Here is a 15,766-nt window from a genome sequence, read left to right on the forward strand (position 1 = left end):
GGAAGACATCAAATACATCCTCCGTAACGCGAACCGCTACGGAGGGAAGACCTCTCTCTGCTTACCACCCGGGGAGCAATCGGAGGCTCACGAAACCCCAAGGCAGCAACCCGTGCGCCTCACCAGTTGCTGAAAATACCGGACTCCTGTCCGGACCGACGATTCCAACCTGTCCGTCCCTGAAAGGGACAAAAAAAGAACTGACTTCCTACGGTCGGCCCCGGCTTTATGGGTAAGGAGGAGGGGCTCCGGGGCATTTAATTGTTTTTATATCTTTAGATTCTTCTTGTCCCTAAGAAAAGGACATTACCACTCGTACTGCCACTGTATGCCAGGAAAAATACATTAATACAGAAGAACCTTTTTTGGCAACTGCTACTTTAGATTTTCAAGTAAATGAAACATCACATTTGCTCACTTTACATATTTCCATATATGGTAATATTGTTGTGGCTGGTGGTACAATGGTCATGTAACATAATTATTAGGACTTGAAATTTGCCTGCTTTGTGTGTTCACAGCTTACTGATTTTTAAACCACAATAGAGAAGCAAACTAGTGGATTTAAGAAAAAACGAAATCTTTTTTTTTAATTTTAAAACTATACTTTTATACGTCTATTTACTTTTTAAGTCTAGATTGTAAACGTAATATCCTCACATTTTCTATCGCATTATAGCCTTGTAGCTTCTTTGCTATTATGACATCACAATTGCCCACTTTGCATATTTCCATATATGGTAATATGGGTCTTGGTAACTGTAAGCTGGATGTTGGAATCAAATTGTTTATGAAATAAATTAAACCACATTTGGCCAGAAATAATAGTGCTCTGATCAGAGATATTTCAAACGTTTTGGTTATGGATGGATGTAACACCGGTCCTGAGTGCTTTGCTGGAGAAAGTTCAGCCACCTCTTGTATTGCAGCCATCTATCCATAGAGGAGATGGTAACATCCTGTTTTGTTTTGCTATATTTGCTTAGCGCAGAGTAATTTCTATGTCATTGTTTTACTATCTATATTCTACCACGTTCCATGGGGAAGGACACCTCAGTTCAATCATTTTTCGAGAGAAGCAAGTTTTGAGCAAAACAATACTATCCAAATCCCTTTATCTTTTTATCATATAACTATACATTTGACTTATGGTCTATGTTAGATTATGTGCATTTATAATTTAGTGTATACATACTTTTCCTAAGAAGCTACAGTCCTGTAGCTTCTTCTTCTCTCTGAGGTCCTCATCTATGAACAATCACTGTGTGAATGAGGGCACAGTCACTGCAGGCCCCTGGGGTTTTATAGCCTGGCTATTATGACGTCGTAGTTGCCTGCTTTGCATGTTTTCCATATATGGTGATATGGGCATGGCTTAGAGTAAGGTCAAGACCATGCAAGTTAACTATTATGACATAACATGCCTGATTTACATATTTTCCATATATGGCAATGTAGGTGTGGCCTGCATGTTTACAGCTTACTGATCATGAAAACATCAATTCAAAGATGCAAATAATGATGGTTCAAGTTAAATAAATGAGATAAAAATAGATGTTGGACGAAAAGCAGACTGCTAATTTTCTTGCCCTGTACAATGAAATGCTACCACGCATAGCTTTTCTTTCCCCTGTAAACCTATAGCATAAGTACATACCCTTGTCCTCATACACACATGAGAAATGCACTCATTTGGTTTCCGGAATAAAGTGCGCATGTTTTTGGACTATTAAATTACATTTATATAACACACGCAGGTTCTGCAGCTCTGTTATTGACTTAAGCGTCTTAAGAGGAAAACTATTCACACTATTCTGTAGAAGACACACACACACAACCTTAAACAGAAAGATAACACTGCCCTTGGCCTTAACCTACTTTATTCAAACTACATCTTACAACTTACAACTTATAACTAACAATACTATTACTAATAATAATCCTATGAGTCCAACTTGAGAACCAATACGTCTTGGTTATCTCTAAATCCATTAGGCTTCGTGTATTAGGACAGCATGTCGATTCCCTGGCTCATTGGCTCCTGGAACATGCACATTCTTTCTATTGCCTTATGTAAGTGGAGCCGTCCTATTTTTACACTATCCTGACAAAAGCTGGAAAAGAAGAAATAAAAATAGCTTGTCAGTGGGCATAGTTTTGTTATCAGCTCATTGTCACTCTGAAATCTAACTTACTGCGAGTTGAGTTTACAAAGTGTGAAGATGCTGAGAAATGATACAATGGTTCACTTGGTGGAGCCAACTCTACAATATGAAGTTGTAAAGTTCTCTGGACTGTATTCACTCAATCATTCAGTGGGACAAAAAAAAACAAAACAGGAGGTCTATGTGGGTTTCTCCTCTGAGAAGGACAGAGTGTGTGCTCCATAACACGCACTTACTATGTCAAAATGGCACATCTTGCTTTGACTTTGTCACGTCAGTTTTTTGTGTCACTGGACACAAAGGCTTTTCTTACGTTTACCATTAGCCAAAAAACATTACATAGGAGTTTCATATGCAATACATGAATATAAGAGAGAGAGAGGTGACACATACCCATCGTCTGAATGGCTGTCTGCATATTCTTTGAGGGAAAGCAGAGCAGCATCGCGGCATATTTCCCTCAGATCACTTCCTGAGAATCCATCGGTGTAGTCGGCAATTTCACGCAGGTCTACATCTTCATTCACCTAAAGAAAACATATTAGGACACATGAGGACAATGAATTGGTGATTTTCCCCAGTGTAATTCAAATAACTACCAAGAGACCAAAGCCGGGTGATATAGATTCATAAGGAGTAAACAAGGGCGTGTTTTTCTAAACATTTAGGGAAAGGAAAAGAGTCAAACAAGACTGAGAAGAATCGTGTCCAACTGAAAATGCATTGTGTAAAAAGATCGCAATTGCCTAGGAATCTTGTAAAAGATTGATATTATACCAGTAGCCAGAGAATGGTGGCGTTATGATTTTTGACATTTAACAGTATGTTGTGGAAAGGGGTGACTATCTGAGGCAGTTCCAGCTGAGCAGGACGGTTCTTGGGCCATTGGTGGAATAGTCAACCATTACATAAAAATCACATATATCATAGTATAAGTTGCTTACATTTTCATTTTCCAAGATGAGACTGAGAATTGATTGACGCTGTGCCGTAGACTAGAAAAAAAAGATGAAAACAGCATTTTAGAAAAACTATTCATAATTAGTCTTGTTAATCTCAACAAGAATGCATTTTGAAGTATAGGAATGGGAAAATATATGAAGAATTCATAGTTATGGAGTGGCTAAAACAAACTTTAAATAACCTTGTTTCTTCAGTAGCATTTAGTATTAGTAGTATTTCACCCATACATCACTATCTAAGAGAACCGCAGGTTCTAATTATCTTCATTATTTATCTTAACAATAGTGATTTGGTTTAAAACCGGCTGTAAAAGTTGTGTATTTATACAATAGCTACTAAATGTTTAATGCAGGTCATAAAATGGGTTTGTTTTAAAATATAAACAACTCCTCTTTTTACTAAAGTTCTATTTGTCATGCAACATTTTTTGCAGGTTGATGTATTGAGATTATTTAGAACATGGATATACACCAGTTTAACATGAGGATTTCCTTTAAAAAGACATTTTAGTTACATACTGGTTTCTTAATCAGGAATCTGGCTGGCATCCTCCGCAGTATTGCTGGATCGATGTCCTGAGGTCGGTTAGTGGCCCCCATGATAATAACCTATGAAAATACAACAAAAGTGAAACATAAGAAGTACTATATGGTAGGAAAATGTGTTGAAAAAATATGATAAATCTAGAATGAATGATGTGTGGTTTCTTCTCCAAATCCCAGAGCCTCAAAAATCCTTTAGGAACTACACTTATGCACGCAATCTGTATTTTTAAAGTGTTGGATACACATCTTATCTGTGTGTTCTCTAGCCTAAAATCCTAAACAATGTACTCTAGTTTGGAAGATTTGCTTATAAAAATTTTTAAAGTAATGCCAACGAGATATTACCTGACAATTGTGGCCTGTCTCCAGCCCGTCCCAACGGCTTAGGAACTGGGCTTTCATCATGGCCGTCACTTCATGGTCACTCATGGAACGACTTCGAAGGAAAGAGTCTGTGTGGAGAGAAAGAAAAAGTCAAGCATGATGAATGTACAAAAAGACTCATTAATGCCCATTGATTGGGCACCAGTTGTCTAATATCACATTGAAGTCTAATACATACACCATTTGGCATGGCTAGAGATTGGTGACTTCCAAGAGCAACTTACCGATTTCATCGATGAAAATGATAGTTGGCTGGAGCTTCACAGCCAAAGAGAAAACAGCAGCTGCTAGTTTCTCAGACTCTCCATACCACTTGTTGGTCAGGGTGGATGGCTGGAGATTAATAAACCGGCATCCGGCTTCTTTGGCTGTGGCTTTGGCAATAAGTGTCTTTCCACAACCTGGAGGTCCATAAAGAAGGACACCTGTATAAAAAAACGTGCATGATTTTATTTATACAATAGAAGTACCTTTAGTAATTAAACAATATTAAAATAATGTATTTAAAGGCTCCAGTAATTTAATCTGCTTAAAAATATAAAGGGTACCAAGTGAAGATAGCCTCTGATCAAGCACATTTGTGCATATTGCAGTCTGGAGTAAGAGCTTCTAATAGTTAATTATATAAGTTTGAAAGAAAGCATTAAAAAGAAATAATCCCCCCCCCCCCAAAAAAAAAACAAAAAAAAAAAAAACATCCTTTTGGTGTTTTGTTTAGCAAGAATGTATAACCTTTTAAATATTTGAAAGTATTTCTTGGAGGTGCATACTATAATACAAATAAATGATACCGCAGCAATCTTATGCCAAGCTAAAACATCAAAATGTATTGTAACATAATATAACAGGGACAAAAAAGAAGAACTGGCACCACTCCAAGTCACTCTGCAGATTACCCTTGACAAAGGCTACCACTCCGAAACATTGTTGATCTCAGTAACACTGTCTACTTCTCTGCAACATTTACCTGAGTGACTCGTAAGTTCTGTACCAAGTCCTTTTTATATTATTTTAAAGTAGATTTCTACTTTTTTACTTCAGGTATCAGATTTTATAGTTTACTCTTATATTTTGCACCGCCTACAAATACATTTTCTGCTACCTGTTGCGCACAGGTTGGGAGTTTTTGCACCTCATTTACTTATTTCTGTGCTTTTTTGTGCCTTTTGTTTGCCACCTCTCATAACTACACAGTTACTAACCTATCTAGATATAATTATCCAGCCTAACTGCAAAGAAACCTGCCCAGATAGAGATACCATTATGTTAACTCCCTTGCAGTGAGCGCAAACAGCACAATCAGATACAGGTAAAAAGAAGTACAGATAAAATGTACTTTCAATTTACTGGTGAACAGAGCAGGTTTGTCGATAACTCAACCGAGTCTAAGGATATCCTGACGGTAACTGCCTGAGGGCCAGAATTGGACAGCCTTGTGGCTCACCAAAATGCTTCCACATAGATAATCTTTCTACATATAAAATAAGTCATGAATGGAGCACCTTAAGCCTTAATAAGTGAAACAGATTCAACCCAAAAAGCCCCGCATACAGGGTTTGAGTAATACCTTTAGGAGGCTGCATCAGCCTGGATTTTGGAAACAGGTGTCTCTTTCTTATAGGGAGGATGACGCTGGTTATTAGGGCCTCGATGACATTGTCAAGACCTGCGATGTCACTCCAGGTCACCTACAGGGAACAAACACAATTGTAAAACTGCTTCTACAATGCAACCTTAGAAATATTAGACAAAGCAAAAAGGAATAGCACTATAAAGTAATGGGGGTTTAAAAGGATATATACAGGTTTCTTCACTGTCCTGGTCCTTCCTTCCCCAGTTTACTTCTTTCCATGTAACCTTTTCCCTTACCTCCATGTTGAGTGGGTCCACTAACTGTGCGGCGATGCACATTTCGTATTGCGTCAGACTGACAGTTTTTCCTCCAATCTGACTCATCGGTTGTTTAGCCTACAAGATACCAAAAGAATAAAAGTAAGTTTACCGTGTTTTAAAATGATTAACTAAGGATCCCACCAAGAATACCACATCTCAGGCAATGCTATTAAAACCCTTTCCCGTGTGAGGTCCACCTGGTGAGATTCATGGATGATCACTGCACATAGCTTTGGAGAACTAATGTAAATACTGATATCTGTAGATCCCGTTTACAATCACAGGATTTTATCTTTTAGGGAACATTGTTACCCCTTCTTTCTATAGACTTAACTAGTATTCTCTGTTGTCAAAGTTATTAAGAAAAAAGTTCCATACCTCTATCTGAGGTTCATCTTCTGGTTCCGGTTTTCTGGTTGAATCGAAGGCATGCATCATCCATTTGGCGGTGTAATAACTGGCTGCGCCCAATACCGTCAGTTTGACAATATTGCCGATAACATGATTCCCAACCAGATAACGAGAAAAGACATCCATAGAAAACATGTTCTAAAGACAAATAAAAATACATTAATACATAAGAACCTTTTTTGACAACTGCTACTTTAGATTTTCAAGTAAATGAAACATCACATTTGCTCACTTTACATATTTCCATATATGGTAATATTGCTGTGGCTGGTGGTACAGTGGTCATGTCACATAATTATTAGGACTTGAAATTTACCTGCTTTGTGTGTTCACAGCTTACTGATTTTTAAACCACAATAGAGAAGCAAACTAGTGGGTTTAAGAAAAAACAAAATCTTCCAAAACCTTTTTTTAATTTTAAAACTATACTTTTATACGTCTATTTACTTTTTAAGTCTAGATTGTAAACGTAATATCCTCACATTCTCTGTCACATTATAGCCTTGTAGCTTCTTTGCTATTATGACATCACAATTGCCCACTTTGCATATTTCCATATATGGTAATATGGGCCTTGGTAACTGTAAACAGGATGTTGGAATCAAATTGTTTATGAAATAAATTAAACCACATTTGGCCAGAAATAATAGCTCTCTGATCAGAGATATTTCAAACGTTTTGGTTATGGATGGATGTAATACCGGTCCTGAGTGCTTTGCTGGAGAAAGTTCAGCCACCTCTTGTATTGCAGCCATCTATCCATAGAGGAGATGATAACATCCTGTTTTGTTTTGCCATATTTGCTTAGCGCAGAGTAATTTCTATGTCATTGTTTTACTATCTATATTCTACCACGTTCCATGGGGAAGGACACCTCAGTTCAATCATTTTTCGACCAAAACAGAGAAGCAAGTTTTGAGCAAAACAATACTATCTAATTCCCTTTATCTTTTTATAATATAACTATACATTTGACTTATGGTCTATGTTAGATTATGTGCATTTATAATTTAGGGTATACATACTTTTCCTAAGAAGCTACAGTCCTGTAGCTTCTTCTCTCTCTGAGGTCCTCGTCTATGAACAATCACTGTGTGAATGAGGGCACAGTCACTGCAGGCATCGGGGGTTTATAGCCTAGCTATTATGACATCATAGTTGACTGCTTTGCATGTTTTCCATATATGGTGATATGGGCGTGGCTTAAAGTGTGTGTGTGTGTCAAGACCGTGCAAGTTAACTATTATGACATAACATGCCTGATTTACATATTTTCCATATTTGGCAATGTTGGTGTGGCCTGCATGTTTACAGCTTACTGATCATGAAAACATCAATTTCAAAGATGCAAATAATGATGGTTCAAGTTAAATAAATGAGATAAAAATAGATGTTGGACTAAAAGCAGACTGCAAATTATGTTTGTTTTTAACATCTTTAATAAGGAAAAAAAAAAACATTTTTCTTAGTAGTTTAATGAGTTATTTTTTGCTAAAGTACCTTGAAAGGAATGAAACAGGCTGCAGCACCTGAATCCGGTTTTGAGATGTAAGAACCGTCCGCACACTGTGACTTTTAATAGTATCGCTGTAGAGTCGCTCCCACAGTTACTGCAGAAAGGATCCATATAATGATATAATTGTCGGCACGCTTGAGTTGGGCTCTCCTCAGCGGTCCTGTCCTCTAGGTTTACAGACCCCCGTTTGCCTTTAGGAGGGGTAAATTTAAAAAAATATACATATGTAGAATATGCTAGTATATTTCTTAAAGACACTTCTGCTCCCTTTATGATGTTTTCTAATAAACACATGTTTTCCATGTGAATAAACAGAACTCCACATTCTCCTGTCGGGTGATGTGATCTGTCTGTTTATAAAAAGAGGGGAAGCCATTTTTATAAACTTTACTTTTAAAAAATAGTTTCAAAATTCAAAGCTGAATGGATTTAGGTGACATCAAAGACCCCCCCCCCCGCTTTATGCATCCAATTATAGTGATGCCACCAGAAAAAAACGCTTGTGTAACGTCTACTGGAAATGCAAGATGTTTTTCCATGGTGATTCTCGTAAAGGATATCAGATGGCAACTGCGCACATCACGAAAATTAGTGACAGTCAATTATCCAATTAGACATTAAAATGGTTTAATATTATGTATTTTACTGTTAATGCACATCATTTGTGTAAGACATGATAACAACAAGTTTACACTTTTATCTGGATAGACGCATCTATAATAATCACTGCATGAATTGTTATCACAATATAAATAAAATATATTAATAAGGATAAAATATAGTAATAATCCCCACATGAACTGCCCTTGGTTATTCCCATCTATATTTGAGTGCAATTTGCACATGCTTTGTTTTACCATCTGGTGTCTCACTAGACGTCTTAAGGTTGTGATCGAGAAAGTTTAAATTAGACTTGGGCGCCTGCGAAGACGAAGACGTGTTTGTCTTCGTGTTAGTCTTCGATGGAAAGATATCTGCAAATTCTAGAAATATTCGTCCTTTCCCGTGTTAGTTTCGTATGTGTACTTTGTATTCATTTTTTCTTCGTTTTCTGGTGGTTGCCATGGAAATGCCATGAAACGGTGCTAAAGTCAATAAATGAATGCATTGTTCAATAGGGAATTTGAGACCGATTTTACGCACTTGCCTAACATTTGCGACTTGAGTATAATGGCATACTTACCTACAACCCCAATTTAACCGTACAGGATTGAATGACAAGCGGGACTGTCCCGTGAGATTTGGGACTGTTGGGAGGTATGTGGATGGATGAAAGTGGTCAAAAACTCAAAATAAGCTTAGACTTAGAGTTATAGGGTTAATTAAGGTTAAGGATAGTAGTGGTGCACCGGTTTGGTTAAACATCTATTATTAATTTATCTAACTTAAAATTTAATAGGTGTTATTAACATAAGGGGTTATTTTCTAATTATATTTTACAAGTTATTTAATTTATTATATTTTTTGTACCTATATTTGCATACCTACTTTACCCAAATGTGACGGGACAGGACTGAAAAAAACTGAAAAATCGGGACTTTTTTCAGGTAGAGAAAGCTGAAAACAGCCCATGGGCTATTTTGCTTATCTAACATTCAAAAAATAGATTAATAAATATAGTGCAGCGCTCCGTTTATAATAACTCTATATTAGTAGTGCTATGCAGTTTTGTATTATATAACAATTGAATATGTCCCTTCTTACAAAGTAACACCCATCGTATGTAAAGAGAAAAAAAAGGATACTTGGATTCAAATCACAGATGGTATCTTCTATGAGACCCTCAACATAGGGGTTATGTGTTAAGTGCTAGCAGCTATTTTTTATATTCATTTTATATACTTTATTTATCCATATATCTATTAGAAGCGCCATTAGTCACTTTATTTTTGTATGGCTTATCTAACATTTACTACAAGAATTTAGCTACATCCCTGGTGCCACGTCTCTGTTTCCTATTCATAGCTTTAAAGAAAGAAAGACCCATCCCGAAGGAGAGCCTTCAAGCCCTCATAGTGACAATTCCCAACCAGTGATAAAATTGGACAACTGCTCTATCTACAGGCCAATTTCCCTGCTGAATGGGGTTGTTAAATTGTATGCCAAAGTGTTTGCGAATTGACTTACTCCCTTTGTGTTGTCCCTTCTGCATCTGGATAAGTTGGGGTTCATTTTAGGTAGCCAACCCCATAACAATACCGCAACTTCTTGAATGTCATATGGAAATCAGAGGCCCACACCTCCCTTGTCTTCTGGCATCTTTTGACGCTGACACACAAAAGAAAGCCCTGCGCTCAAACTCCCATCATTCTTAGGCGGCAGCAACGGCTATAGTATTCATCAGCCCAAAATACATAGAACAAACACAAAAAAAGTTACCTGCGCACTATCCCAAACACCTGTGCTCATATAGACAAATGGAGGTTTTTAGTTTCACTCCAATGGCCATTAAAATGGAAGCTCGCCTGCCACGTCACGGCAAACCTCTTAGGCGAGTCCTACACTATACAATTCACCTCGCTGCTGTGAGCTAAAGGTAAAAATCTCCTTTGACGCTGAGAAGGCTTTTGACCGACTTTACTAGGAATGCTTACAAAAAAGTTTAGCGAAATTGGGCGTCCACCAATCCCTACAAACAGGGATAAATGGCACTATATAGAAACCCCGGCAAGTGTCTGTTTGTTAGGATTCTGCACTATGCTTTTTAATTTTACCAATGTGATCCGTGTAAGAGCATATGCCTTGATCAAAGGATTCCCAATTGAGACATCTCCCTCGGTCTCTTCGGGTATGATATCTTCACCGTCCTTACATCCCCAAACAGTTCTTCTTCTACCTAGATGAACGCCTGGAGAACTATAAATAAGTATCCTATTGCAAACCTATCATTTCGAAAACTCAGGCACTGAACAATCTTTTACTCATCCCAAAAAAAGCTCATGAAAAAACCTGCTAAATAGATTCTACTATTTGTCTTGAGTTTAGAAATACCAGATGGGAGTGTTGGTTAAGAAGGACCAGGAAAAAGCGGAAACTTTAAATAACAGTTTTTCCTCAGTATATATTAAGGAGGAACCTATGGCAATGGATATATTGAAGGGCTGTTTAGGGATAATATTCAAGCATTCATTGGGAAGAGAAGATGGATGGTGACGTAGAACGCTGCACGCATCACGCTATGCGTGCTGAGTAATACGCCTGCGGCTAGTGCCGGCTTTTGGAGACGTATGGCGATGCTCGGTTTTACCGGGTAATGGTGTAGCTGCCGAGACGAAAATTTAGCGCTTCCGAGCCTCAGAATAATCCCAGGACAGCGGTTTATTTTATTACAGCGGACTCAGCCTGACCCAGCCTGGGGGATCAACCTGGTATTTGGCACCCACTTACTTGCATACTTTCTATACATTTCCTGCGTGTTTTTATTTGCCTGGAGTAAGAAGCAGGATATATGGCATCCTGATGGTCGAATAGAAAACACAGATGCAGAGATATATGGACATATCCCTCGTCCACGACTACAACTGCGATTCCATCTAGTTGTTCACCGTCCGGTTTTCAACGCAAGATAAGTGACGTTTTTAGTATACATATATCTCTCTGTATACTGCTATTAACTGAGATTCAAAGAAATTTCTGGAAGTATCAACACACTATCGCACTACATTGCTGCACTACGCCATTAACTGGAGATATTTATACTTATAAACATCCGGAGGCCTAAATCTATGAGGTCCCTGGGAATTTCACTGCTTACCACCGAATATATTTTTTATTTTTCTCATTATTTTGAAATAGCTTGAATTTTTTGGACTCAAAATGAATTAATAAGAATTAATGCGAATAATCTAAGTAAAAGACGAGAGGTATAAAACCTTAGGAGATCAAGGAAATATATGAGGAGGGGGTTAACAAGCTAAGGAAAGAAAGGAGTAAAAAAGAGAGAGAGGAAGGAAGAAAAAGAGCAAAAAAAAAAAAAAAGGAAAATAAAGGGAAAAAAAAATAAGGAGAGAAACATCATATAAGAAATTAACGGGTATAAACGGCTTCAGAGCACTTGTATTTAAAATACTAAGATGCCGCCAAAAAAGACAGAGAAAGGGATAGAGAAAAGGACAGAAGATTGAGCCATGAAAAATCTAAAGTCCTAACTACATAATACTCTCCCAAACCGATTCTCACTACACCTACACCCAAACATCCTTCAAAAGACTCCTCGGACATATCAGTTGATTCCTCTCTTGATACTCACCCCCAATTGGTACAAACTGAATTAATCAATCCAATCAAGATTAATAATATAAGTGATTTATATTCCAAACTCACTATAGAAATGAAAACCAATACAATCTCTCTGAAGCAAGACAGTGCATCAATTTCAGAAAAATTTATCTCACAATCAAACCTAATCCAGGCACTGCAGGACGAACTAGAGAATCTTAGAATGCAGAACAGTGATCTCAGATCTAATTATCAAGCTATAGAAACGAAATTAACACTCTTGGAAGACAGATCAAGATGGAAAAACTTGCGGATAAGGGGGATACCTGAAGAAATTAGCAATCTGGAGAATTATTTAAAGGATCTTCTATCAACCTTTATTAAAGAAGATAGTTTAGGTCATTTTTTGCTGGAAAACTTTCATAGACTTCCTAAACCAAAAGACCTAATCACTAGCACTCCAAGGGATGTAATAGTCCGTTTCAACAATTTTTACATCAAGAATCTTTTTATAACACAATTTAATAAAAATTCTGCACAAAGTCAGCAATATAAAGATCTGAAACTTCTTCCTGATTTCTCAATGGCAATACGAAAGTTTAGAAGACAATTTTATGATGGCACTAAGAAACTCCGCGATCTGAGCATCAAGTATAAATGGGGATCACCCTTTAAGTTGATTATACAGAATGAGGGAGAAACGCTAGTAATTAATAAACCTCCAGAACTTGAAGATTTCTTATCTACATTCTCGCATAGGAAAAGTACTTTGTAGGGACGACGATAGCAAGGCAGCTATCCCATTATGAATTGAACTTTTTATTAATAATTTATTTAATTTATTTAACTTATTATTATTTATTTTTTTTTGGTATTTAGGACACTTGTCACTTTAAATTATGAGTACTTGCACACTATTAGAAGATTTGCACACTCTCTATCATAATTGTATGTATTAGAAATGCACTTGGAAAATCTGAAGTTTTTTAAGTTATATTGATTTTGAATAGTTAATACACTATGAATTGAGTTTTATAGTTAGATATATCTACTTAAATATCTATAATATTTATTATTTTAACTTTCACCATATTTTCTATTTATTTGGATAGTTAGCACCTTTGCACTTTAATTCTGCAAATATTCACTATTATTTGCAGACTCAATACACCACATTATAAATATTAATTTTGGGTAAAGGAACATTAATATACACTAGAAATACACACTGTAATAATTTATTTATTATTATTATTGATTAACTAATTTTACCAATGATCACATAACAATGAAGTGGCAGCACACTAAATGCCTTTGGCACTTTATACCCGCTAAATTGCACTTAATTACTACCTATAATAATGTATTTATTTGATGCAGTAATTTATTTATTATTATTATTATTGATTGATTAATTCCATTAATAATGAAATTATCATATAATAATGAAATGGCAGCACACTAAATGTTTTTAGCACTTTATTCTTGCTCATTTGCACTTAATTATCACTTACAATAATTAAAAAATAAGTTTGAGGAATTTGTAAGTTTAAAGTGCTACTGGGTTAAGCCATTTCTTACATATTTCATATGTTTACTAGTGTCTAAACAATATATTATATTATTTATTTACTTAATTTATATTTAATTCTGTAATAATTTACTTATTATTATTATTGATTAATTAATTTTACCAATAATGAATTTATTATATAACAATGAAATGGCTGCACACTAAATTTCTTTAGCACTTTATATCTGCTTATTTGCACTTAATTATTATTTACAATAACGTATTTATTTGATGAAATAACTTACTTATTATTATTATTACTGATTAATTAATTCTATTAATAATGAAAGTATTATATAATAATGAAATGGCGGCACATTAAATGCCTTTAGCACTTTATTTTTGCTCATTTGCACTTAATTATCACCTACAATAATTAATGATTAATTAATTCTATTAATAATGAAAGTATTATATAATAATGAAATGGCGGCACATTAAATGCCTCTAGCACTTTATTTTTGCTCATTTGCACTTAATTATCACTTACAATAATTAAAAAACAAGCTTGAGGAAATTGAAAGTTTTAAGTATTACTGGGTTAAGCCATTTTTTTACATGCTTCACATGTTTACTAGTGTCTAAACAATATATTATATTAAATATTTATTTAACTTATATTTAATTTTGTAATAATCTACTTATTATTATTATCGATTAATTAATTCTACTAATAATGAATTTATCACTTAACAATGAAGTGGCAGCACACTAAATTTCTTTAGCACTTTATACCTGTTTATTTGCACCTAATTATTATTTACAATAATGTATTTATTGGATGAAATAACTTATTTATTAATATTATTATTGATTAATTAATTCCATTAATAATGAAAGTATCATATAATAATGATACTTTGGTATCATTTAGCACCTTGTTTTTGCTCATTTGCACTTAATTATTACTTACAATAATGTATTTATTTATTTAATGTATATCTTTATTTTTATTAATTCATTTATTATTATTATTTTCATTAACTATATTGGTTAAAATCGAATTTATTATATTTTAATGAAAATAGAAGTGTATTAATTAATTAAATAATATACTAAGATATAATTACATCATATTAGTGTATTGCACATAAACACTGCTTAATAAATATTATTTATTTACTTATTTGGTTAAATTACACTTAAAATTTTTACTTATTTATTATCACCCTATTCATTAATTAATATGGCTAAAAGAATTTACCATATTTAAAGAAGTAGTAGTACACTAATTTGTTAATATGATCAATTTAAATTACATTAAGCTGGTCTACTGGTGCCTAGACATTATTTAAAATATACAAATATTTTTTTTTTTATTTTTTTTTATTAACTTAAAGGTCTCCTAAACGTCGGCACCTACGCATGAATTCGCCCAATCTAATGATGGGGCAAAGGACGCATGAAAGATTTTCATGTGTAAACTGTATAAATGCTTTGTTTTTTGTTGTCTGTCTATGTCTTGACGGTAAATCAAAGTTGAGGAGGGAGGAAGAGGGCCTAATATTATTTAATATCTATGACACTTAAACTTGTTTCTATTAATTGCCAAGGTTTAAATTCCCATACAAAAGAGGTTTCTTATATGATATGTTAATTAGAGAACAAATAGACATATGTTTTGCGCAAGAAACACATTGGAAAAAAGGAGTTTCCCACCATTGGACTTATAAGAAATACCCTGTTATTACTCACTCCAGTTTAAGTGGGGGAAAAAAAGAGGAGTTGCAATCTTGATAAACAAAAATATTAAGTTTGAACAGATATGGAATCTGACCAAGAAGCTAGATACACTATTCTCCTTTGTAAGTTGAATGACGTGACCTATACGTTAGTTAATATATATGCACCAAATATCTCTACAGTTAGATTTTTGGATAAAACTCCTGAAAAAGTCCATGCTATCTCAAAAGGTTTCTTAGTAATCGGAGGAGATATGAATTGTATATTAGACGTTAAATTGGATAAGAGTTTTATGCATGGTACATATCCAAATTTAAAGTTGAAATCCTTAGCTAACTCATTTTCTCTGTGTCTTGCGCGTAATAATTTGTTCGATATTTGGAGAATGTGTAATCCATCTGTGAAGGAGTTTACG

This window comes from Sceloporus occidentalis, unplaced genomic scaffold (assembly GCF_023333645.1).
Source record: "Sceloporus occidentalis isolate IW3139 unplaced genomic scaffold, rSceOcc1.0.p SCAF_50, whole genome shotgun sequence".
Classification (NCBI taxonomy): domain Eukaryota; kingdom Metazoa; phylum Chordata; class Lepidosauria; order Squamata; family Phrynosomatidae; genus Sceloporus; species Sceloporus occidentalis.